Source organism: Suncus etruscus, chromosome 5 (genome assembly GCF_024139225.1).
Source record: "Suncus etruscus isolate mSunEtr1 chromosome 5, mSunEtr1.pri.cur, whole genome shotgun sequence".
Classification (NCBI taxonomy): Eukaryota; Metazoa; Chordata; class Mammalia; order Eulipotyphla; family Soricidae; genus Suncus; species Suncus etruscus.
The window spans coordinates 11,970,931-11,998,263 of record NC_064852.1 but is presented as its reverse complement, the minus strand read 5'-3'; the positions used below and the strand labels follow the sequence as shown (position 1 = coordinate 11,998,263).

The 27,333-nt window shown below is 41.0% G+C and overlaps 1 protein-coding gene and 1 pseudogene across 1 annotated transcript in view; one reads left to right on the top strand and one right to left on the bottom strand.

Moving 5' to 3' along the window:
• Nucleotides 1–27,333, top strand: part of DENND1A (DENN domain containing 1A) — a 536,242-nt gene that overhangs the window by 220,492 nt on the left and 288,417 nt on the right. The window lies entirely within an intron of this gene.
• Nucleotides 1,315–18,418, bottom strand: LOC126008792 (activated RNA polymerase II transcriptional coactivator p15-like; annotated as a pseudogene).

Genomic DNA, 27,333 nt, shown 5'->3' with positions numbered 1-27,333 from the left:
TGTATGGATGCTCCAGGCCACCAGGCCAGGGTCCTAGCTGGGATAGTTTACATTTGGAAAGGTCCATGTGGATGTGTGCACATCAGAACTCATTTTGTGGGAGGTCACAACTTTTTTTTTAATTGGTTGAGAAGTTTGGTCCATTTTATTGCCACACAGATGCCTTCATGCTTAGAAATATCTCATTCTCTGGAGAGCCACAACTCAACTTTAGGAACAAGCAGTTCAGAGTAAAGAAAATCACCTTGGAAGGGAAGAAAGGGGAGGGGACTAAACCAGTAGCCCTGCCCTCCTTGCTACCTTGCTCAGTGGGGCTGGGGCTAGTGGGACGGTGGGAAGAAGGGGCATGTCTGCCCCCACATCTATATCTGGGCTGTGTCCAGGCTCCAAGCTGCCATCTTTCTCCTCTCATGCCTTCCCAAAGGAAAGTTTTTGTGCAGCCTTCAGACAACCTGAGTCCAGGTTGTGGGTATTTGAAACTAAAAGACCTGAGCTAAGGCAGTGCTTCTCAAATAGTGGGGCGCACCCCCCAGGGGGACTCGAGGCTTCATAAAGGGGGGCGCGTTTGACCTCTGCAAGGTAAGCCCCAATTTTATGTCTCTGTATGTCTCTGGAGCTGAGAGTTGCTGTGTCCTGCTTCAAACCCCGCTACGGAAAGCTATGCATTGCAAACCGTGCTCATTGGAGCCATTAATCCAGACATCACCTCTGATTAAAAAATCAGAAAAAATGAGAGCCTCTAGAAGAATTCCGCCCATTTCCGGCATATTAGACTTTTACCCCAGTTTATTACTTTTCTTCAAACAAAACCACTTGAACTAGCTAGTCCTGCCTCCCAGTTAGAAGAGGAAATAAAGGAGGCACCAAGACCAAACAGGTGCAAGACTACTAAGTAGTAGGCTAGGTACAGAGGGGACCATTTATTCTAGCAGCCCCGGGGGTGAGGGAAGAGGATATGGGAGGTAGGACGAAAACGGAGGTGTAGGGAGGACAAATTGGTGATGGGAATCCCCCTGATTTTATGTAAATATGTACCTAAATATTATTGTCAACAATATGTAAGCCATTATGATCAAAATAAAAATTATATTAAAAAAACTAAAAAACATCAGCTCAAAAAATCGGTTCAAATTATTTTATATATTTTTGTTTTGCAGGTTAAAGTTATTTTTAATAAAGATACTATTTACAGTCATGCGCGGGGGGCGCGAAAAATGTTTTCTTCTTCCTAGGGGGGCATGACAGAAAATTGAGAAGCACTGAGCTAAGGAAATGTTTGATCTGAGACTGAGTGAGCTGGACATTGCAAGGACATTATTCGTTTGTCTTCTTGCGCAGGGATCTTAAATGAGAGCAGCAAGTGAAACTGTTGTAGAAATTCTCAGGACATACTTTTTGTCTCTTTTTTACTCACACCCCCCCCTCCCTGCACCTTGCCCCCATGGTCCCTCCGACTGGGCTCCCTTGCTCTGTTTGGCAGCTGCTACCAAGGGTTTCTGTTGTGCCATTTGGCTGATGGACTCAGCTCCCTGCAGAACACGTGGGGAGCACAGCAGGGGAATGAGCATGTGTTAAAAATATCACGTGGTTCATATAGCTCTCCTTCTAGCTCCTTACGTGCTCATCTCAGGGACTGAGAGAGACACCATGACACATCCGGGATCTCCCAAGCAACCAGTGAGGAGTTAGCTGTGGAACTCAGAATACAGCTTAAAGATCCCATTCTGATAGTACTGGATTCATTTCTAGTAGACTTTGTGGGGATTTGTTTTCTGGGCCATACCTCCTGCTACACAGCATCCCCAATAGTGCTCATGGGGGCTCTTCTGAGATAATTGCTTGGAGTGTTTCTCTTGGTGATGCTCAGGGAATCAGGAGGTACTGGGGATCAGACCTGGGCCTCCTGCCATTTCAAAGTCCAAGCTCACCCAGATGAAACATCTGATCCTCAGTAGATAACCTGTTTATTTCTTTGTTTCTCAGCCACTCCTGGTAGTGCTCAGGTGCTATTCCTGGCTTTGCACTTGGAATTACTCCTGATGGCTTGGGAATTGGCCGAGATGGGGTGCTGGGCATTGGACCTAGGCTGGCCATGAGCCAGGCAAATATCCTACCCACAGTGCTATCTCTCCAGCTCTCCAAAAGTGTTTGTTTTTTTTTCTTCTTTCTTTTGGAGTGGGGGGTTGGTTTTCTTTTTTTGTTTTTGGGCCACACCTGGCGTTTCTCGGTGGTTACTCTTGGCTCTGTACTTGGGAATCTTTCCTAGTGATTAGGGGTTCTATAGGATGCCAAGGATCAAACCCAGGTCAGACTAGTGCAAGGCAAACATTCTACCCACTGTACTATCTCTCTGGCCCCTATTAGATACCTTTTAGCTCCGATTCAGGACCAAAACCATCTTTGCTGGCTGTAACTGTTTGCCCCCCCGCGCCCCCCCCCCCCCGTCCCCAGATACCTACATAGAACTCTATATCTAGAGAGAGAGTCTGTATGTTATCAAAGAGCTGCGAGGAGTGGCACTTTGCCTTTATGCAATGCTTTCAGAAGTACCTACAGAGAACTATTAGAAATGATGTCCTCTGGCTCACACTTATTTTATGCAACACCTGAAGAGGAAAGATTTTCTGTCCTAGATCTTAGCTGGCCAAGCAGTCCATGGATTTGTCTGACTATGGCCCCAGGCCATGAGCTCCAGATGGGGGGGAAGAGGAGAAGGGTGTTCCAGGCTGGAACCCAGCACCATCCGTCTGGTGTCAGAGTAAGGAAATTCATCAGTGCTGTTAAACCTGACTCAGGGTATGTTTAAATAGAAAAACCAGTAAAATTGAGCCAGTCTTTTTGGAAAGAGTCTAAGAATTCCATTCGAGGGACCCTTTTTCTGAAAGGGGGCAGGCATGGGAAAATATTCTCCCAGAGGGGCTAATTGTTGATTTTTGTTGAGTGTAAATGTCAGCAATTTTGTTTGTTTGTTTTTTGACAATCCTAGAAGGAAATCATTTTTCTTCTACAGCAACAAGCAGAAGACAGTTATTTGAGCTTTCTCCTTGTTCTTCTGCACTGGGCAGCAGGTAGAAAGGAGAATAATGCAAATGGTTCACCCTAAAATTTTTCTCTGGAATATTGAAGGTTCTCTGCTTAGGTAACAGCAGGACAGATTTGTGACTCTGAAGGAGTTTAAATGCAGGCTCTCTGGATCCTCTGGTGATCCGTTTTGAAAGCTGTAGGAAGCCTAACTTTGTTAGCTACCACAGAGGCTCTGTAAGGTGGAGCCAGCAATGCACTTACCATTGTTTCAGACAGAAAAAAAAAAATCATTGAGCCACCTGAAGTTGGAAGATTCTCTAATCCGAACAATCCCTTCTGATGTTATATGTTGAACTTCTGGTATGTCTTCATCTAGGGTTTATAAATCTGCAGAAACATAAGACCTGTCATTCTGCCACCTCAAGCAAGAAGGGTGTTTCCTCCATTACACTGAGTTGGCTTGTTCTGGGTTTGCACCAGGCTTTCCCTCTTTCAATGCTGTTTGTATCTTTATGCTTCATGCAAACATTCCAGCCTGCCTGAAAATTTTTCTTCCTATGTTACTGTCTTGTGTGAGACTGATTTATAGGGGAAAAAGCTCTTTATAAACAGATTAAGAGATTTTGGGTTACACTTAATTCTTTTTAAGAATTCATTTCTAGAATGCCAGTGGAAGTGGAGAGGGGGAGGGCAGAGGGGAAACTTGGTGACTTGAAATGTGTGCACTGGGGAAGGGATGGATGTTGGAACGTTGTGTGTGTGAAACTCAATCATGAGCAACTTTGTAAGTGTGTATCTCAAGAGGATGCAGCTAAAACATTTATGAATTTTTTTAAAAAGATTAAAAAAAATACATTCATAGTAGAGAATTTGTCATTCAGCTAAATCCCTTGATACTTTTGTCTTAAAAACAAATAACTACTTTTAATCTTCACATTTTATCTTAACGTGAGCTGTTTGATTCTTGACAACGAGTAGTTATTAACTTCAGAAAACAATGAACATAAAAGTATGATATCATATCACAAGTCTTAAACAAATGATGTATTTTACTTCCTTTTTTTTTTTTTTTTTTGGTATTTAACCTTGTAGATATAGATCTTCAAAGTAATCCTTAGTAGCATGAGTTATAAGTTACAGAAAACAATATGACCATAAAAGAAGTTCTTAAAAAAGTTAGATAGCAGTGTAAATTTTAAATATATCAAACTCTGAGTAAAAATCATTATACATATCTTAAGATTTTTTTTAACTTAGGGAATTTTAGTATTGTAGGTGAAACTCAATACCATATCATGACATGTAGTGAGATTAAGTAGGTTTTATTTCTCCAAGGACTGGAAACTACCAGGAATCTTCAGTAAAACTAAGGGTAATTGTTGTCCTTTAACTCAATTCACAAGTGTTAGTCTGCCACTATTGAGAGTTTTAGCCCTTTATCTATAATACAAAGCAATATTTATTACAGAATTAATTCTGGGAGGCATCATTTATGGTTCCTAATCCATTCTGTTTCAGATGCCTTTGAAGTGAAGTGGGCGGAGCTCTGTTTGTGGGGTTAATTGTCCCATTGTTCATTTATTCAGTCTGGTATTTTAACTAGCTCTTTATGTGTATTAATGAGCCCAAAATGCAAAAAAAAAAAAAAAAAAAGCTTGCTCTGAAATCTTGACATTTAAAAATGTATTTGAAAGTGTAGTGAAAAGAAGTAAAGAAGTTACTGAAATTTGAAATTGAGAGTCCTACAGATTTGTTGTTGTTGTTGTTTGAGCTCTTGGAATGACTGGTGTCCTTTAAAACCAAAAACAAAATTTAACTTTAGTCTCATTGGAAAAGAGATCTTTGAGAAGGGAAAAACCAAAACCAAAACACCACTGCAAACAAAAGCCTCTCCAGACCAAAAGGATTCTAAGGAAAATATATTTGCTAACATTCCTTTTTCAATTGCTGCCACCTCTGTGAAAACTATTTTGTAAGTCTGCATACCATTTTTACTTTTTTTTAAATCAGTATATGGGAATGCACTCCATGTTGATCCTCCTCCTGGAGTTAAGATCACTTTGTGTTTTGGCCTTTCGCTCTCTCTTGTTTATTTTACTCCTTATTCAAATACCCCAGAGTAGTTTATTTGAAGAGAGTCCTTTACTTTTTTAATATAGCAATCTCTTGAATTTGTCTTCTCTTCAGATTCAGTACTTCTCATGGTGCTGTTTTTTGTTTGTTTTATTTTGGGGAAAAATCACAAAAATGTGAATTGATAATAAAGAACATTTTCTCATTCTCTGATTTTTATTTCAGTTACTTTAGTAAGGTATTTTAATGAGGGTGATATGAATTCGATATATTGAAGACTGAAAAAAATCAAAGTATAAAGTAAAAGTATTCACTAAAGTATAAGTGAAACTGGATATCTTATAAAGTTAGTGTATATTCTGTCTACTTTCCAAATGTTTAAATTTCAGTCCTGCATCTTCTTTTGTGAGCTATAATCTGCAAACAGAAAAGTACAGGGACACATCATTATATACATAAAATGTGTATATTTAAATGTATAAGTATTTATACACAGACATAAATAATTATATATTAAATGCCTATGTAGTAACTCTCTAAATTAAGAAATTACCATCCCAGAATAGTTTCTATTTTTCTAATATATTTTTGGTCCCCGAAACCTGTTCAGGGGGCCTGGAATTACTTCTCACTTCCCAGTTGGTTGTGTGGGCCTGACTGATCAGTGGTTTGGGCCAGTGCATTATTCAGGGCCACCTGCACCATCCTGGCTGTGCTGGCAACAGTGCTTAGGGCTACCATGATCATACCTAGCAGTGCCGAAAGGCCCTGTGGTGCCAGGGATCAAAGTCATAGGTAGAAGGCATCCTGTAATTCGGCCCTTTGAGCTTTCTCCCCGCCCTCATTTTCTGTGATTTTTAGCTTTATGTGAATTGAATTATGCAATTTGAGAGACCAACCCCTTGTCCTGGTGCCTCTCTTCCCCACAGGGAAAACTGACCGAGGGTGAAAATTGCTCTTTTGAGTCAAAGAGGACCCCCCCCCCCACTAGGGTGTCTGTCTGTCTCCAATGTGTCTCTATGTGGCTCCAATGGTGCAGTTTGGAGTGGCTGTTTTATGTCTTCTTTTGCTTAGCATTTGGAACTCATGCTTGTTGTTGATATTTGAGGTTGTATTTACTGCTCTCTTGTACACCCTATTATGTCACTACTGTACTGTTCATTTTTGGTCACTTGAGCTTCTCCATTCCAAGGCTTCTATGAATGTCCCTGTATGGGTGTCTGGGTTTCCACCACTTAGCAAGGACAACAGACCCACTGAGTTGATGCTTTGGGTCTGCTTTCCCCTCTCTCTGACCTCCGTTTTGTCCAGAGAAATTTTTTAGTTCTGCTACTTAGTTAGGATGTAGAGATATTCTCAGTGGGGACTACTCCATTACAGTGTATAGGAATTACAAATCTGTCAGGACAAGGATTTGTGTGTGCATTATCCTGTCATCTTGAAGGTGGCTTTTGGTGGCCCTGGGGTAGACACTTAAGCATGGTTGGCCACAGTGTGAAATAGTCCTGCATTTCTACAAAACAACTGGCAATTTATATTGAAGACCTTTCAGGGAGTGGAGGGATAGTGCAGCTGGTGGGACACTTGCCTTGCATGCTGACCTGTTTCAGTCCCCCTCATCACAAATGGTTCCCCCGACCCCAAGCACCACCAGCATGATTCCTGAATGCAGAGCTAGGTGTGGTCCCTAAACAAACAAAATAAGACTTCATATGATTCTAACTTTGGGATACCTGGTGTATGGAAATTTCAGAAACATACATGAATTAGAGTGTTTATGCTAGCATATAGAATGAAAAATGAGAAAGCTTAATTTAATCATCTGTGAACCATTACTATTATGCTACTGGGAATTAATGCAATGAAAAACTCAGCTCTGGGAAAGAAAGGCAAGTGCATGTTTATAAATTATGTGTCCTCTTTTGTAAGGAATTCACAGAAGAAAATTCACACACAGCAAGGTTAGGCACCAAAGCATCAACAATGTGATCAGTAAAGTAATGATATTCTTGGGTATTGTAATTTCTTCTGTATCTTTCCATAAATTATTTCCTCTAGCAACTGTAATCTGTCAAACAGTCAAATATTCACTGTTCCACAGTTGGCATATATTTTAATATTTGGGGGGAACTACTCCTGGCAATGTTCTAGGCTTACTTCTAGCTATGCACTTATGAAACAGTCCTGGCAGGGCCTCGGATGGTGCAGCAGATGAAATCTGGGTCATGTGCATGTTAAGGTTAGTGTCTACCTGCTGTCCTATCTACCCAGGGTCTATGTGTGATTGTAATTGGAAAAGTTACCAGTACTTTCACCAAGTACAGGACCTGCTTCAAACAGAGCGCTACCAGCAACCACACTGTCCCTGCCAGCACACTGGCTGACTCTTTGCCCATTTCTCCCTCAGCTTGTGGCATGAGCTTGCATTCTGGAATGAGACCCAGGTTTCACATTGAATGGCATCATTTATCACCTATACCTGGGACTCAGTTTCCCTGGTCTGTAAGATTAAAAAAAAGAAAAAGACTTCCCTTTGGTAGCTGTGAGGATTGACTCAAAAGTTTTTGGTGTTCAATCCAAAACAATTATTCCCACAGTTGGAGGAATTGCATGATTTAAAAATATCAGCATTATTAAAGGCACTATTGAAGTAAAAACAACTTTTGGGAGGTGTGGGTAAAGTCATATTAAGTTTTCAGATGAGTTCGAGGAAGCATCTTGATTTCAGCAACATTGAAAGTGATTAAGTATTCATCCTTAGTGAGAAATGATCATCTTCATTTCACAGGGACTATTTAACTTAAATCTGTCCTATAGATTATCACCATTCTCCATATACCTCGTTGACCTTTAATTTTTCTCAGAAATTTCTATCTTGTTTGTGTACCTACTCTCCATGTGTGCCTCAAGCCTGCTTTTTTTATGGCCTCAGGATCTCTGTCATAATTCGTTTTATGTTTCCCCAAACTGAGCCCCTGGAGCGCTGCCTACACTCTCTAGTGGGATCCAGCTGAATTCTTTCTCTTCCCTTCTCGAACCCTTTGATTTGCCTGGTTTTTTGTTCATCTACCCTAAGGACGGCCGAGATTGCGGAGCCTGGCCTCTCTTGTGGTGCGAAGTGAGAATTGTTTTTAATTGAGCAGAAACATGTGGAAGGATCAGGAATATCTCAAGGGATTTCAGAAAAAAATTCCAAATTTGTACTACTTACAGCTTGTGTTTAGAACAGGGTCTGCTGGGAATAAATGTTAGTTAGTGTGGCCTGTGACCTTAAAAACTGTTGACATGGATTTCAGCCAGAAACTAGCCACAGACCTCCTTTGTTAAACTCATTCATAGCTCCTTGAAAACTCTAGTCAGTGGAAGTTGCCAGCTCCCATCTAAGCATCGTCTTTTTTTTTTTTTTTTTTCTCGTTTCCCATGCTTTGGAAACAGAGGACGCCCCTTAACCAGCAAGCCTTCTTTAATGGGACTACACGGCCTTAAACGCAATTGGAATTGACAACTTCCTGGCTTGGGTTTGCCAACTGGCAGAGCATCGAGGCTGGGGGGACAAACAGCATCGGGGCGCTGTGCACTTGTGTTTGTGTCTGTGCAGAGGAGACTGAACTCCAGTGCACTGCAATACTCCTTCAACCCTCAGCTCAGCTTAGCTCAGCTCAGCTCAAGGGTCTGATTCAGACGTGGCTCCTCAGGGTTCTGGGTGGGACAAATAGTTCCGAATGATCTTGCAGCAGACACAGGGAAAGAACTTAGTGGCTCTTTCTTTTTGATGGTGATAACCTTAGCCTTTCCCAGCACTCCTCAAAATCCTTGATTGAGTCTATCTTCCGTGGTGTTGTGTTGCTTAGATGTAAGATAAACATTGGGAACTCAAGAGTAGAGGGGAGGTTAGTAGTCAGCATCCATTCACTCTGGAGCTTTATGCAATAAATTGTTATTTCCTTACAATCCAAGGAGCAGCAGGTTCTCTCTTCCTTGGATGTAGGGAGTAAACTGAGACATGAACAGGTTGAGCATACTCCCTTTCGCTCTTTAGCCAAGGAAATCATAAAATAAGGCCTTCACTGACTCTGAAAACCAACATCAAGACTGGAAACTATTACTTTCCCCAGCTCTTTAATCCAAAAGTTACATCACTGGAATTTAACAACAGGGAAACAATAAAGGACATTTGGAATATTAAATACCTTAATCAAACTCGAGTTTACAAAGTTTATTTTAATACTGTAAGATAGAAGGCTGCTGTGTTATCAATTGAGCCATGATCACATTGCTTATGCCTTTGTCTTCTTAACTACTTCTTAGCATTTTTGTGATTGGGCTATAATACTTCCAGTTATGTCATTGAAATTATTTTGAACATAAATTTGCTAGCTGACTTATCCCTCCTAAAAATTGCTAAGATCTGGTCTGGTTTCTACCAAGTAAACATGAGGAAGAAAACAGGACTGTCACTTGAAGATATTGAAAATCAGTGTCAGAATGGTGCAGCAATAGGGCAACTTATAAATGGGACTCAGCATGTCCCAGTGAGCTTGGACTGAACTTGAGGAGTTAAGAGAAAACCTCTAAGAGGACTTGATATATGCTGGTGCTTCTTAACAGTTTGGGGAATAAAAAACATTGCGAAGCATGTTATTTCTCAGGATTCGTATGCCCATATCCTCACAGATAATCTCTTCTCCTCAGTACTCTTACCTCAGAGCACTAAGCCCCCCGGAGAAGATACGTAGTGCCCTCTTCTTCAGTGACCCACATTTTTAAATTGAGATTTCCCCATTCACACCACTAGATTTCAATTCTAACTTTATCTAGATGTGATGAATCAAGTCACTTGACCCTTATGGTCCTCAATTCCTACATCTGTACAGTACAGAGAGTAAGCCCTACTTTGTAAAGTTGTTAATATAGAAGTGAAATGTGATATGATGCAGTTGATTTAGGAGATAGCAACATTGTTTTTTTGATTTTAGAAAAGACATAGTTTCATCATTTGCTCTCCTATCAGAAAATAACTCAAATAACTTGCTATCCCCGACTTCCTGTTTATTCAGGGAATTAGATATTCCTTGGCCCAACTAAGAATGATTGAAAGTGTCCCAAATTCTTTTTTTTTTTTTTTTTTTTTTTTTTTTTTTGAGTTGTGGCCCTCCCAGTAATGCTCAGGCCTTACTCCTGGCTCTTCACAGAGAACATTCCTGACATTGCCCAGGGGATGATATAGGATACTGGGGCTCAAAACCTGGTTAGCAGCACCTCATCCACTCTATTGTCTCTCTGGCCCATATCCCCCAATTTTTTTTGTTTGAGGATGGTAGTTTTGGCCACCCAGCAGTATTTAGGACTTACTACTGCCTTTGTGCTCAGGGATCATGAAGCTTGGTGGACCATATGGTATGCTAGGGATCAAACCTCAGTTGGCCACATGCAAGAAAAGTGCTATCCCTGCTATACTGTGCTGGCCCCTCTCAGATTCTTAAAAAAAATATCATTAATAGCCTATGGAAATTGTTTAATGGTGGTTTTCTGTATGTACATTATATGCTGATAGTCGATTAAAGTGTTAGAAAATATAGAGGATAAACAGGTCATTAGAAAAATCTGATTCTATTTTTGCTTGCTTTTTTGACAACCAACAAAATGATAGTAGTCTTAAAGATTAAACAGTGGGAGAGAATTATGGGGAATTCTTTGAACCTGTGTTAAGAGTTTCCTTTTGCACAGTATTTTATCATAAGTGCTCCCACTCTTAAACACACTTCAAGGTTATATTACAAGAATTTATTCTAAAACACTCCCCTCTTTGAGCTGATGAAACTAAATGGGTTTACTCTATGTTTTATGTGACAAGCAAAGTATATTTTCTGTCTACTACCTACCCTAGGAGCTAGACTATTCTTTTTTTTGGTTGGTTTGTTTTGGGCCACACCTGGTGACACTCAGGGTTTTCTCCTGGCTATGCACTCAGAAATCGCTCCTGGCTTGGGGGACCATATGGGACGCTGGGGGATTGAACCAAGGTTTGTCCTAGGCTAGAGCATGCAAGGCAGATGCCTTACACCTTGCACCACCACTTCAGCCCCAAGACTGTTCTTGAAACAAGGAAAGAGAAAGGTGAAAACTCAGCAAGGAGGGAAGATTCTTGGTCAGATTTTATTTACTGGAATATTTTCCCTCTGAGAGTTCACAGCTGAGAGTGTACCCTCTTTTTTTTCCCTTGAGATTTCCCCCTCATTTCGCTATTTATTTATTTATTTATTTATTTATTTATTTATTTATTTATTTATTTATTTATTTATTTATTTAGTGGTTTTTGGGTCACACCCGGAAGTGCTCAGGGGTTATTCCTGGCTCCAGGCTCAGATATTGCTCCTGGCAGGCACGGGGAACCATATGGGACGCCGGGATTGGAACCGATGACCTCGTGCATGAAAGGCAAATGCCTTACCTCCATGCTATCTCTCCGGCCCCTCGCTCATTTATTTTTAAACTTTCATTAGTAGTACTTTGCAGTTGAAGCAAATCTTCAAATTTTCAGATCTTTCTTGGCCTCTCCTCTAGCTGTGAGTGTCTTTTACATATCAAAGGCAGCCATAAGTCTCTGATTAAAGAATAGCATGAGTCTATCCACTCAGAAAAGTGGAGCCTGAAAATCTGAGATAACTTTCACCTGTGAGTCCCATCTAACCCAGGCCTAGAATTCTCCTTGCCTTACTTACCACATTTCTTTTTCTAAGTTTGTCCTTTCCAGAAGCTTTAAAGTCTGCCCCATTTGTATTTTATATCTGTAGAGGAACCATCCACATTCAGAATATAAAGCTAGTTGTAGAGTGTAGAAAAGATAAATAGCTTTGAATTCATTTAAAATAAGAAAACAAAGGGAGAGATCCTGAATGTGCTTCTTTCCCCTCCCATCTATGCATGTTTTGAGCTAGGTCTCCTTACTGCCCTCTGCAGTTAGTGTTCCAGGCACTGGAAGGTAATTACTTGAAATTTCTTAAGTTAGCTCTGAAAATGCCATAAATCTAATAAAAAGGATCAAGGAAATCAGAGCCTTGAATAGATTTCTCAAAAGTTTGGAAGACGACTGATTTGCATCCTTCAGGATTTATTTTGGAAAACATTGAAGAGTGGTTTGTTTTTTTGTTTTTGTTTTTGTTTTTATCTATACACTACACAAAATCTTGCAAACATCTTTCTTTTTGCGTATATGTGTGCATTTGCCCACATGAGTTTTGCAGATCCCACTGTTGGAGCAAGTAGCACAAGTCAATGAAGTCTTTCCCATAGTATTTACTTTCCTTACTTTGGTCAGTTTCAAGTTCTGTTTTTGTATTTTGTAGCCAAAGGTGAAGGTTGTCCCCAGATAAATATTAAGATGGCCTGCCAGCCAAATCCCAGGCAACCTAGTGAATTACTTTCTTTGATAGTAGAAAGGTCTAGTTCAAGTTGCTCTGAATGGTATTTAACTATAAAACAATAACCTTCACAAAAGTTGCTGGTGTCCTTCAAATAGTTTAAGTTGGTAGCCAACTCTTTTGGCACTTTAGGATCTAGGGCTTGTTTCATTAAAAATTCAGAGTGCAAGTTTTGGGAATGTTACATTGCCAATAAATGGAGAGCGAGAGGGGAAAAGAGAAAAGTAAAGTACATAGATGCATTGAAAATTCATGAAGCAAAAACTGAAAAGCAGGCAAACAAAACATTACTCTACCCTCACTACTTTATTCTCTCTCTCTCTCTCTCTCTCTCTCTCTCTCTCTCTCTCTCTCTCTCTCTCTCTCTCTCTCTCTCTCTCAGAAGTTGTTGACTCGACACTTTTTCATTCTTTAGGGCTCTAGGGACAGTTTTAAATTGGGAGATCTTTTTTTCTTGTGCTGTGTTGAACAGGAAGGTAATGTTTGGTGTAATCTGGCCCAGATGTCAGCAATATGCAGCTTTGTAATGATTATTTATCTTCAGATTTTTACTTCATAAAAGGACAATCAGCAAATGGTGGTTGGGGTTTGAAAGTTATTACTAGGAGATTTTTTTAGAGCCTTTGTGTGTTGCACACATATAGATTAAATATGTTTTAGATTTTATTTTATTTTTGCTATTAATCTTAAAATCCTCTTTAACAAATGCTGGTTACGAGTCCCTTGATGGATGTTAATATGTGTGGTGCATTACATACCCGGTATTGTTCCTCCTATTTCAATTTCTTGTTCTTGTAGGAAGTTTTCTCAGACTGTAAACTAATAGAGCCTTTCAAATGGCCTCAGAAATAATTTTCTCACACAAATTTCCCATGTAATAGCTTAGAATAGAAAGGGCAGAATTTCAGTAACAGTTACCAAATAGTAGTACTCACCAAATGGTAGTACTCAGGTTTTTGTGTTCTTTTTCCCAAAATACTTATCAAGGTTGGAAATTATTGCTGACTTACATTCATTTATGATGCCCCCTTGAATCACTACTCATGACTGTAAATCTCTCAGAGTGTAGAACTTGAAATTTCTTTTTGCAGGTGTTGGGGACCTTGATCCTCTTGTCATCTCTACTCCATCAAGGATTGCAGACAAAATTTATTGCTTTTATTACCCCTTTTATCCCCAGATGCAATTAGATTTTCTCAGCAAATTTAATGTGAAATACTCAATTTATTATATAGTGAATTTCCTTTCAGGATGAGTTCAAGTCCATGTTAAACTTATTTATTTTCCCCTTTCCCCCATGTTAAATTTATAAACAAAAAACATGTTCCCTATATTAGATGTCAGTAGTAATTGTAGCACAATAATAATTCTAACTCCAGCGGGACTGTTGAGTTTAATGAGATTTTTGCTTTTCTTTTAAAAATTCTATACTAGGGGCCTGAGAGATAGCACAGTGGTAGGGCATTTGCCATGCAAGTGGCCTACCCGGGAGGGATCTGGGTTGATTCCTGGCATCCCATATGGTCCCCAGCCCCATATGGTCCTCTGAGAGCAGAGCCAGGAGTAACCCCTGAGCGTCGCTGGGTGTGGCCCCAAAACCAATCAATCAATAAATAATGTTTAAAATATTCTATACTAATTCCATTGACTTTCTGTGACTTTCAGTTCCATAACTTTACATCATCCATTATTAATCCATTTAAGACAATCTTCTTCAGTGGCAGGACTTGGGCTCAAGTTCTACATGTATGAATAGTGGTTTAGGTGAAGGTGGGCCTGATGCCTGACATTTGTTGATCTCATCTGTCAAATGATGGAATTGGATTTGTTGTCAGCATGCTTTACAATTCAAATACTAAATAATTTTATATCAAAATCATTTTATTAAATTCTAGTTAGCTCTCTGAGTCTTTATTGCTATAATTCATGTTTTCTGGATGAGTTTTTCCATATTCTTATGAATGGATTTGAAGTCACAATCACTTGGCTTATCGAATTTACTGTGGTGTTGCTAGTACATGACAGTAGGTGTGTGTGTGTGTGTGTGTGTGTGTGTGTGTGTATGAATAGCCACTCATCAAAATCGCATTTGATGACTAGCTGTAAAATAAAAATCAATCTTAGATGGCTCATTAAATATGAGACTTCTTTCAAATGGGTGGGACAATGGTCTCTTCTCCCTCTCCTCTTTTCCATCCCCAACAGCACTCCCTGGGGAACCTCAGAGGTAAGGGATTTTATCCTTGCAACATCTTAGCATGGCTTGGTCTGGAATTCTGAGGTAGTAAAAAAGCAATGCACTGGCTAAGGAGTGGAAAGTTGTTCAGTCTGGGTTCTGTTCAGAGACCAAGAGGCTATAGCGTTGGCTTTGGAGAAAATGGGCTTTTTTTTTCTCCGTGAAAGGGAAATGACCAAATGAGCCCTTCCAGGCTCACAGGCTGCCTTTCAGAGGTCATATGTTCCAGACACCTTCCCACCACGTTCTTTTTATATACTTAAGTTGTTAGCCTCGGTAAAGACAACATTCTACTGGTGTGGATGATTGCTGAAGAGGGTCTTTTCATCAAAACCACATGCCCAGCTTTGGGGTCTTGTGGGGGGAAAAGGTGTGATTTAACTAGTTGATGATTTTTCTGAAAGTTAGATGTTTTGGGACTTCAGAATTCTTGACCATTGAAGTAGTTCAAGAAACCTGAATTAGGAAAAGTGCTAGATTGGAACATTTGCTGTTTTGAAAGGATAATGTCTAGAAATTGAAGCCAATGTCCAGTGGCTGGTCTGCAGCGAGGGTGACCTGAAGCCATGTGGCTTGTTCTTGGGAAATCTCTCACTTGAACATGCTATTGGACAAAGAGCAAGGCCTTTGGCATTCACATTGGATTTACTTTCCAGCCCCTCTGTCATCTTAAGATCTTTGTTTCTTTACCTCTTTAAACATTTTTTTACGTCTCTGAGTTTCTGTGTGGTTCCTTTTCAAAGTAGTCTGAGAAATAATAGTTGCCACTTAGCCAAGGGCCTGCTAAATTCATGTAATGATCACTGTCATTCTTTCCTTGATGCTCTGGTTTAGAACATCTAGAAATGATGGTAGTGGAAACTGGAATTTGGTGGGAAGGAAGGGGATTGATGTGTGTGTGAGAGTGTGTGCACACCCTATCTGGTAGTACTCAGGGTTTACTCCTGGCTCTGCACTTAGGGATCACTCTTGGTGAGTCTCAGGGGACCAAATGGGTGCTTAGAAAAGGACCCAGGTTGGTCACATCCAAGGTAAACACTGTACCCACAATACTCTCTCTGGTCCAAACTTGAAAAGTTAAATTTTTGTTAGGTTACTTTTGGGAAAGTCTCTATGCTTTAGAGAGATGTGTCTTTGGATTTGGGCATGGTTCTCTTGGGCGGGGCTTGGAGAAAGGAACTTAAATTGAACAGAAATTGAACTTAAAAAGCTCACAGTCCAGATTTTGACCTACCAGCTATTATCTCCATGAGCACATCTTAACTTTTCTGGACTTTTTTTCCCCCATTAGGAAAAAAGAACAATAGGGGGAAAAAATTCTTTCACAAAATTTGTATTAGGATCAATACTAACATATGAAACCAACTTTGTAGAAATAGTTTCTTACAAGTTTTGTCAGGTAACCAACTTGAAATCTAAATTGGTTAGATTTCGAGTTTAATAGTGACCAATTTGAAACAAATCTAAATATTAAAAACTTCATTTCTCTTTTTTCCTGTTTTGGGATTTTTGGAGCCATACTTGCCTGTCCTTACGACTTAGTCCTAGCTCTGTGCTCAGAGATTAGTCTAATGGGGCTTGGGAAAATTGTCCTCGTGCAAGATACACACCTTGCACCTGCTACTATTGGAGTAGCCCTTAAGCTTTAATCTCATTCTTCCCTCAAGCTATGTTTGTGTAAGACAAGGAGCCAGAAGCTTGTTATTGTGGAAGCCCATCATGTTTAGGGACCCAAGTGCTCTTTGTTATCTCATTTCATCTTCACCGCTACTTTTTAAGGAAATTCACAGTCCCCAGGTATTAGATGACTGTGTCAGTGATTGATTCTGTCTTGTGTTTGCAGTTAAACAGTTTCCTTTGAAAAGTTGACTTTTGTTTGTTCCAGATATCTCATATTCTTTTTTTTTTAAGTTTTCACAATTTTTATTACATCCTAATCTACTTAACAGGATTCATAAGACTTTGTCCCATGGTGAACATGCTTAAAAGAGAAAGGGAGCCTCAAGGAGTAGCTCTCAGCCAATAGAAGCTAATGAGTCATTAACTACTGTTGTCAGCATTGGAACCTGGCTCACTCTGACTCTGATCCTTCTTCTCTTGTGATTCTTCTGCCTTGTATGCCTTAAGTGAAGGGAAGGATTTCTGGGTGTCTACAGGAGCTTCTTTTCCTTGGAAGTCCCTGGGGATGCCTTGGCATGCACTGCACACACAGTGCCCAAGTGCAGTCTTATGCATGCACATATTTAACAGTCATCTGTAATGGTTGTCCTTGTCCGGCCGGCCCAGATATTAGATGACTATGTCAGTGGATGGTTGTGTCTGTCTTGTGTTTGCAGTTAAACAGTTTCCTTTGAAAAGTTGACTTTTGTTTGTTCCAGGTGTCTCATATTCTTTTTTTTTTTTAAGTTTTCACAATTTCTATTACATCCTAATCTACTTAACAGGATTCATAGACATCGTCCCATGGTGAACGTTTAGTAAGAGAAAACAAAGCAGACAACCCAAGTTTTTTTTCCTCATACACTAAGCACTAACTACACAAAGAACACTGCAAAAAGACAAACACTAACTGGCTCCATACAAGCCCTGGTATTTATCAATCTGTATCTCCAAACATGTAAACAGCAGACCAGTGATTGGAATTCTCATGTAGTATTTTAGTCACAAGTATCTACGATAACATCTTGTCAATTTTATGAAGACTTTCCAAATTAATGAAATTCAAGAAAAACAGCAAAATGTGAAATGGAAACAAAACCTAAGAAAATTATTATGGAAAATGAAGTCAAGAAAAACAGGGGAAAAGAAGTATTATTGGAGAAAATAAAAGTCTAAACATTTGGTTCGAAGAAAACTGATCAGCTATAAATTTCACAAATGTTTCCAAATTCAATACAATATAAACCCTTTTAAATATAAAAATTGAAATGAAAAGATTGGCAGACTAGACTTTGGGCCTTAGGCAGTACCAAATCTTCTGATCAAAAAAGGTCACAACAGTTAAGATTGTGTTAGTGATTTTATTTTCCACTGTGCTTGGTTGACACAAAGCAGTCTTCCTTAATAAAAGTAACAATTAGCTTCATTCAGAACATTCTTAATAATGCACGTTAAAAAAAAGTCTTCATCTTACAAATAATTCTGCAATTCAAATATATAATAGCGTAGAAAACATAAGCTAATGTAAAAAGGCAGGTTAAAACCACTAAAACAAGACAGGCCTTATATGGTTCTGATTTTAGTTTTCTTACTGTATCATCAATGTCAGAAATGTATTCCTTCAGCAGGCTCCATTGCTCAGGATTTAAAGAAATACCTTTTCTTTCTAGCTTCATTTCTCCGAACTTCTGTATCCTTTCAGTAGTCTCTAATATTAATTAGGACTTTCCCTTTAAAGTCTGGGACACTCACTCACTCACTCACTCACTCACTCACTCACTCACTCACTCACTGCATCTTCCCAATCTTTGAAACATGTTATCATCTCTGCTGCTGCTGCTGCTCTGCTTAGAGGAGGCCAGGGTTCTGAAGTTTCCCCAGTCTTTTATTTCTTTACAGGTTTTTCTGGAGTTACTTGCTTTTTCCTCTTTAACATTTGTCCACTTCACTGTCAAAGTCACTGCTAGAAGAGCTTGAAGAAACAAAGTTCCTTTGACTTAGGCATTGCCCCACTCCAGCCACCCATCCACTGCCAGCCTGCTCCCCACATTATATGCTTAAAATAATTCTAATTCAGGGCCTGGAGAGACGGTACAGCGGGTAAGGCATTTGCCATCGGATCCGACTTTGATCACTGGCATTGTATATGAGGCCACAGGACTGATCCCTGAGTGCAGAACCAAGAATAAACTCAAGTGTGACAATCCCCAAAACATAAAAACAAAATAATTCTAATTTGGGGATGGATATAGCATCTTGTAGTTCCATAATGTAAAAGTACTTGCTAAAATATCATAGCATTTATAACTACTAATGTTTATGAAATGCTTACTATTTGCTAAATGCTTTTAAGCAGGCTTTCATTTCAACCTCATTTAGAGAGACACACTAGAAAGACATTGTGGTCTCCATTATGTGGATGTGGAAACTGAGTCCTGAAACAGTCTTGAAGTAGATTGCTGAAAGTGATAGAACTTAAGAAATGACAGAATTCTTCTAATTTCAGATTCTGTACTCTTATTCTCAGACGCCTATCACAAAGTCAATCTGTTTCTTTTTCAAAATTAGGCTATACACACACACACACTACACTTTTTGTAATATTTTGTTTTATGGGTTTTGGTAAATAGTCACATATCAGCAATGATAAAGAAGCTATCATGATAAGAACCACCCATAAATATCCTTGCATTACTCCTTTGTAGTCCAGCTCACTTCCGACTCTCAGCATCTGACAGTTGCCTTTTCTACAGTGTCCTCCAAGTGTAATCATACACCTTTCAGGAATTAACTTGTCACGTAGCAGAAAGCATTTGTGATGTCTTCCCATGTCTGGGTGTCGGAAGCTCCTCTCTAGAGAGTTGAACTCGTATCATCATCCTATGAATGAACCTCTGTGTGTTGTTCGTCGCCTCTGAGGGACATTGGGCTGTTTCTGCTTTTTGCTATCCCTAGAAAAGCTTTGTAAGCACTTGCCTTCCCAGGTAGGGTGTGAAAACCAGGTTTATGTTTTTGCTTGTGTTAAGTGCCTAGTTCTAGTTAAGTGCAGGGTTCCATGGATGAGAGTGTTTTCCACTGTATAAGTATCTGCCAAACTGCACTGCATCTTCACCAGCATTTGGTAGTATCACTATTTTCCTATTTCTGTTACTCTGTTAACTTCTGTGTAAGATCTGTGGTGGCTTAACTTGCATTTTCCTGATGACTAGTGATTTTGAGCATCTATACTATTTGTTTTATTTATTTTTTTATTGTTTTATTTATTGTTTATTTGCCATCTGTGTTACCTCTTTGATAAAGTGTCTGTTCACATTGAAGGCCCATTTCAAAAAGCGCTTATTTCCTTACGGACTTTTGAGAATTCTTTAAGCATTCTTGATATAAAGCTCATGGTTTCTAAGTATTATCTCCCAGTCTTCGGTTTATCTATTCATTTTTCTTTTTAGTTTTTTTTATTTAAAGCACTGTGATTTTCAAAGTTATTCATAGTTGAGTTTTAGACAGACAGTGTTTCAACATTAACCCACCCCCAGTATCAACTCCCCTCTACCAATGTCCCCTCTTCCCATCCTCAATCTCCCTCCCACGAAGCCTGCCATCATAACAGGAACCTTCTTAAGTTTGGTGGTCTTATGATTTCAGTTTTGTTGACTCTGTGGTTTGGATATTTAATTCAGTCCTTGCTTAAAACACCACCAATGTACCTGAATCCCTTTGATCCCTGTCCCCCGTAATTTTACATCTGTCTTTCTCCTCCTCTACCCCGTTCTTAATTTTTTCTTTACTATACTTTAGGGCCAGAGTTTTTTAGATAACCCCCATGTAAACCATTACATTTCCTCATGCATTTATTCGAGATGCCACATAAAAGTGATATCCTGTATTTATTCTTCTTCTGGCTTACTTCATTAACACAATATCTTTCAGTTCCCTCCATGTTGCAGTGAACTGCATGATTAAACTACATGATTACATCATGTTAGGGCTATGTAATATTCAATTGATTCACTCATCTATTGCTGAGCAGCTAGGTTGATTCTAACTGTTGTCTATTATATTGAGTGCTATGATGAATAGTGTGTATATGTCCCTTTAAATTATTGTTTTCCTTATTATTGAAGAGCTAAATAAATTACTTATTTTTTAAATAAGCGACTTCTTTAATTGAATCACCATGAGATACAGAGTTACAAAGTTATTCATGATTTAGTTTCAGTCATACAATGTATAACACTCTATTTACTTTCTTATGTGTTTTTTTTGGGGGGAAGGGGGTCACCCTCGGCAGCGTTCAGGGGTTCCTCCTGGCTCTGCGCTCAGAAATCTCCCCTGGCAGGCTTGGGAGACCATATGGAATGCCAGGATTCGAACCACCGTCCTCCTGCATGCAAGACAAACACCTTACCTCCATGCTATCTCTGGCCCCTTTCTTATGTGTTTTTGTCCCAGAGCCCCAAATTTAAATTTCTCTAGCCTAATAATTAGTTTTTAGGGTTTTTTGTTTGTTTGTTTGTTTGTTTGTTTTTAGGCCACAACCGTCAGTGCTCAGGGATTACTCTAGTCTTTGCACTCAGAAATGCTCCTGATGGGCTCAGGGGTTCGGGCGCGTGTAAGGTAAATCCCTGCTGCTGTGCTATTGCTCCAGCCCCAGTTTTTAGCTTAGTTTTTTTTTTTTTAATGTATTCTGCTTGTTTTTGTTTTTGGTAGAGTCCAGGGCTCCACCAAAAGTCCAGGGCTTGCACCATTTTGTAATTATGATGCCAGAGCAGAAAGTTTCCAATTATAAGATTACCTGGGAGGGTCTGAAATGAATGCTTCTCTGTCCAGGGGAATTCCTTCTGAGAAATTTTGCACAGGCATCATGGTCATTGCAGAGGTTCATTTATTTCACTTTGCCTGTTAGAATGTGCCCATTTCCATTCAATAAACATAAGTTAAAGTTTGTGTATTAACTGTGAACTCTGGTAAATACAAGACCTTGAAAATAGGTGCCAGAGGGGCCGGGCGGTGGCGCTAGAGGTAAGGTGCCTGCCTTGCCTGCGCTAGCCACGGACCACGGTTCGATCCCCCGGCGTCCCATATGGTCCCCCAAACCAGGAGCGACTTCTGAGTGCATAGCCAGGAGTAACCCATGAGCATCACCGGGTGTGGCCCAAAAACCAAAAAAAAAAAAAAAAAAAAAAAAGTAAGAAAGAAAATAGGTGCCAGAAAAAGAGGACGTTTCTGGGTTTTGACTCACTGATGATCAAACGAGAATGCTGTTTTCAGGGAAATACCAGTTGTTTTACCTGCATTATGTTTCCTTCGCTGGTTCTGTAGTGCCCACCTCATTTCACTGTTGTATACCATGCACGACTTTGAGTGCATCCAGATGGAGAGATTGCAGTGTGACTAACGATGTGGCTCCCGAGCATCTGTGTTGGTTACAGGTGGCCCTGAGCATCCGCAGGAGGAAGAGGGGCCTGGAGAAGGGCTGTGATGTTTGAAGGCATGGCTGGAACACAGACCTGCTTCCTGCTCAGCCTCTGGCCTTCTCCACTTTATTATGCAAGTAGGTGGTTCCCACTGTGTGCCCTCCCAAGGTGCATGCTGGGTAATGGAACCTCTTTGAATGCCTGCAAAATATTCTCCAAAACCATCTGCGAAAGTGAGTTTTTGGATGTCCTTGCACATTTTTATAGACTTTATGGTTTTCGCATATGGCTTTATGGCTAATGGTGTCTGGATCCTAGGTTAAATTCCTTATTCACGATCTCTTCATGAAACAGTCCTTTTATTCCAATGGTTAGGAACCATCCCAGTCCTCTCTTCTTCTGTGGCACGTGGGTGCTAATTTGGCATGTGGGTGTTTGCCTATGGTCAATTGGACAAAGTCTGAGACTCCTCCTCCTCTCTTTGTTTTCTTCATTTCTGTCTTTCCTGGGGACTCAGCTCCGAATAAAGCACTATGCCTATCTTCACAACCTTCATGGTTCCTTGAGAAGGGTGTGCAGAACAGTACACAGGATGGCTGTGGATCAGGGGGCATGTTGTAGGTGCAGATACCAGCTGATACCAGTGATAATCTAGCTACATTTCAAGAAGGTAGATTTCTGCAGTGGTGTGGAGAGCAGGTATGATGAGATAGCAGAAACAATGGGGAAGCTGAAGTCTTGGTCAGGCTTTCATCTGTCTTAGACAAACTATTATTAAATTATCCAAGGCTTGGGGCTGGAGTGATAACACAGCAGGTAAGGTGCTTGCCTTGTCACGTAGCTGACCCCCGATTCAGTCCTCAGCTTCCTATTGGTCCCCTGGGCACCACCAGGAGTGATTACTGAGTGCAGAGTCAGAAGTTCCTGTGCACTGCCAGGTGTGGTCCCCCAAACAAACAAATAAATGAAATTCATGGCTTTTTGTGTACAGCAGTAATGGCAATAACACCTATGTAGATCATTTCTAAATGAGAGCCTCTGGGTCAAAATGACTGTTTTTGGCACCTTAATACACTCAAGTTTTCTGCAAAATGCAGAAACCTGTTGCACACAAGGCTATAATATAGTTTAGTCATTCTTGGTAATTTGGGACATTGGTGATGGGAATGTTGCACTGGTGAAGGGGGGTGTTCTTTACATGACTGAAACCCAACTACAATCATATTTATAATCAAAGTGTTTAAATAAAGATATTAAAAATATTTGGGTCCCAAAATAAACCAAACCTTTTATTCTACAAATATTGGGGGGCAAGTCAATACTATGAGTCATTTCCTGCTAATGGAGATGGAAATAGAAAGAAAAGTCATCCTGCAGTCCTAAGTTAGCTTTTTCAGGCCTGCGTTTGCTGTTCACCATGATCCTGCTGGAAATGGGTTTCAGCTTGGCTCTACTGCAGTATTTTTCCTCTCTCAAAGCTGCACTTGTGTTCCTTTTGTTGTCTGCTATTTACTTTTCAGAGCCCACTTTACAAGCGGCCGCATAGGTATTTCCTCAGGAAGACAATGGCCTCGAGATTTCCCTGGCATAATGTGCAGCAGGATTGAGCGATGCCACCTTTGAAGTTAGTCAACAGCCTGAAAGCACAAGAAGTTGTTTACAAAGGAGCCCGGCAATTCTCCCTCTTTCTCTGGAAGCATCCGAGCAGCGCCACTCACACAATTTGCCTGGCACAGTGGCCACACTGGCTGCGGGCCCTCCTGCTGCCAGCCAGCCACGATGCAGCAGTTTGCTGGGGATGGACTGCAGCTTGCTTCTCAGGGTCTCAATTGCAACTTCGTAATCTGTCCTGCTGGTACAGCTGCAGTATCTTTGCCTTCAGTTTGCCCAGCTAGCCAACAAGGACCTGTAAAGACCCATGCAAGCCAGGGTTTAGCTGAGGGGGCATGTGATGCTCAGATGCTTCCAAATCACACCCTCGAACGTGTCGGCCCCAGCAGTTGCCCTTGCAGATGGAGAAGAAGGAAACTGCTGGCGTGGGTTTGCAAAGTTTTTCCGTCACACCCGAGGCTCTAGCCACTCTGCTTGGAAGTGTCTGAAGAAATTCTGTCTCTGAATGGCACCAGGTCTAAGCATTTTACTCATAATTATGCTGCTACTATTGACACATTTTCAGGAAAAGCATAATGAGGGCAGAGAGTATGTTTCCTATGCAACTTTTTGAAATTTTAGCTCTGTCCAAAAACTTTAACATTTAGTTAGGTCTGGGGCATAATTGGTGTCATAGTTTCTGACTGACATTCCAGTTGCCGTGATGTTTTTCTGCCAACTTAGAATTTAGTGCAGGTGAGATCTCAGAGATGACTAAGAGTTGCTTTTGAATTTCTCTTTAGTCAGACTTTTCCTGAAGCTGCATTTGTTAATAGCTTTCGAGCTCAATTAAAATATTGTCGTATTCAATAAAGCCAGCTTCATGTTTATTGAGCCATTAAAGGCCAAGTTAGAATATGAGTCAGAATTGGAGCTCAGGTTTGGATTTTGAGGATTTTGTATCAGGTATCAAAAGCCCTTGGGGATAATTTGTATTTATTTTTGCAGCTTGATTGTCTTTCAGGAATTACTAGATATCTTAGGGTTTTATTTTTCCTTGTTCTTGTTGTTCTTGAGCCATAGTTAGCCTAAAAAAGGTGAATTTCTCTTCCTGTTTTTGAGAACAGACATGCATGGAGAAGTGCATAGAGGCCTGGAAGAAAAGGCTAGGGCAGTCTGGTGAGGAGTTTTGATACTCAGACCCCAAGTCCATGCTGCCACCTCCTGTCGGTGTCTGGCTTTCATTTGGAAGTATCTGGGCTTTTCCTCTGAAGTGTTCTCAATGACTATTTTTGCAATTTTATGCTCCTCTGTCTTCTTTTCCCTTTCTCTTCTCCACCCCCCACCCCCACCCCTCGCTCCAGGTGGCTAACACTCGGTGCCAAAGTTGAAGTCAGACTTGGCCTAGAGCCAGTGTTGAGAAGGCAGTGTTTATCTTTCAGTAGGACTAAAGGGTGAAATCCATACTCCAGTCTCATTAGGAAAGTTTAGGTATGTGTGGTTTTAGAAGTTGATTAGATGGGCCACATGTGTGATCTCCTGGGTCCTCCCTCTCTTCGTTCTCCTCCTATGAGTGGAGCTTGTTCTATATTGTGACTCTCAATTTCCAACTTGAGGGATTAGAATGAGAAATGCAGGTTAATTGGAACAACTCAATTCACTTTCAAAAACAAGAGTGAGAGGGAGCAAGTACCAACTACAGAGGCATACAATACATGTGTTCAGTGTCTTCAAGAAGAATAGCAAAGAAAGGAAGATTTGGAGTTTCCTTCTTACTAATCTGGGCAGCAAGCAAAGATCATGCTAAAATATGGGTAGTGCCAACATGGGCTCAGTATATATTGGGTTACAGTCTACAAAGAATTAGGCAGTGCAGGAGAAGATAGATGGTCAAGCTGACCATAAGTCCTTTGCGATGAGTGTGCTAAAGAGCATATTCTGGAGGAGGTGATCCCCTCAGCATGGTGAAGTCAGGAAACGAGAGTGTTAACCCAGGCAGGGTGGGGAACTGGGAGGCCAGAGGTAGTGTGGGACAGAGAGGAGGAATGGGGATTAGGAAAACACATTCCAGGCAACTTGGATCACAGGGTCAGAGGCCCAGCCCAAGGGAGAGGATTGGTGCCACTCAGTGGCACCTCATTCATTCTGTGCTCAGAGCAATGTGTCTGGGGGTGAGGGCCAGAGAACCAAGGCCTCCCATGACGTGTGATAGCTTTGGATTTGGACCTGAAGTTAGTGAAGACGGACTTGGAGATGCAAGTAAGGAAGTAACATGGTCTGATTTGTGTGTCAGCATTGTTTGGGCTTCAGGGTGAAGAAACTAGTGAGAGGTCAGGAAGGAGGCTTTGGGATGCCGTGTTAGGGCAGAGAGGGGTAGCAGAGGATTGAGGAGGCATGTGAGCAAGCGAACTTGCAGTCTAGGCAGAAGCGTTCTCAGTCACACACTTGGGAGAAGCATTCCTAATCTAAAAGTTCCAATTCTTGGACTTAACCCCCTAGCTCTTTCTCTTTAAATGCGCAAGGATGTTTGCTGAGTGAGTGAGTGAGTGAGTGAGTGAGTGAGTGAGTGAGTGAGTGAGTGAGTGAGTGATGAATGCCGTTTCTTGGGGGGCAGAGAGGACTGATTTCGTTGGCTGATCCCAATTTGCTGAAATTAATACTGTTTAAGTGTGTTTGTCGAGTGACACCAGCAGGACTGAGGCAGCCCACACACACCCTGAGAAGCCAACAGTGGTTTTAAAACGTGCCATAGATAAACAGGAGTCAGTTGTAAATAATCATGGGCCAAACCATTAAAAACAAACAAACAAACAAACATGATGTTAACTCTGTCCAGATTAGTCTGAGAAGTATCTGAGCATCTTTTCATTAGCTGTGGGAGTCAGAAACAAGACATTTGTGTGAGTTGTCGGACCCTGTTGGAGGGACTGTATTTTCATGAATGAAAGCGTTGAAGGGGGCAGTTCTTCTGATCTTTGGCTCAACTGAGCTGGTCCACTGCTTTGATTACATTTGAAGCCGCGGACCCATTGACAAGAGCACTCTACCCAGCCTGGACCAATCTTTCTTCCTCTTCTTGGTACTTTTGTTCCCAAGGGCCCCCCTCTCTGGCCTCTCAGCAGGCACAGCCTTTCCTTCCTCAAAGAACCCAAGAGTTTTCCCTGGCCACTCAAGCCTTGCACAACAGCTGCCTCTTGTGTCTTCCCACTCCAATTGTTTTCCTCAAGACTTCACCAAGGGCTGGGGTGGAGGGAACTTTTCCCGCCCTCGCCAAACCATTCTACCTGCTCGCTGGACCTCCCCGATTTCATTTTGTAAAGGATCTGGAGTGACTGTTGTTGAGGCTGCAGGATGGAAAGAAAATGTTTACTTGCTGACCGCAGTGTGGAGGGCTCAGCCATGGAGGCTGTTGTCCATCTCAGAGTAGAAATAAGAGCAAGTCTTTCTTCAGTCTGGGACAGTGCAGTGCAGGATGGCAGAGCTGCCTTTAGTCCCAAGCTCCAGCCACACTCGGTCTCTGCATCCCCAAAAAAGGATTTGATAGTGCCATCAGCAGCTCAGTTGTTCACAGAATGAGGACCAGTGAGGGAACTAGTAGCTCATGAGTCCATTCTGGAGGGCATTTGTTGTGGTTGTCCTCAGTAGTAAAAGCTACACAGTGTGGTTTGTGTAGGAAGAAAAGAGACTCAGGAGTCCAGACAGAGTTTGGATCCTGGTGACTGGGTCCCTCCAGGCACTGGCACCAGAGTGCTGGGTCCCCTTTTCAGAAATTATGAAGGGTTAGGACAGGGCTCAGCGAGCTGGGGGGGTCACATCATTTGTCATCCTGTGTTACTGTCATAGGATGCTCCTATGTAATCTTCTAGTAACCACAGCCTACTCCATGGCCAGTTCAGTTTCTGTCCCCAGTTTTGAT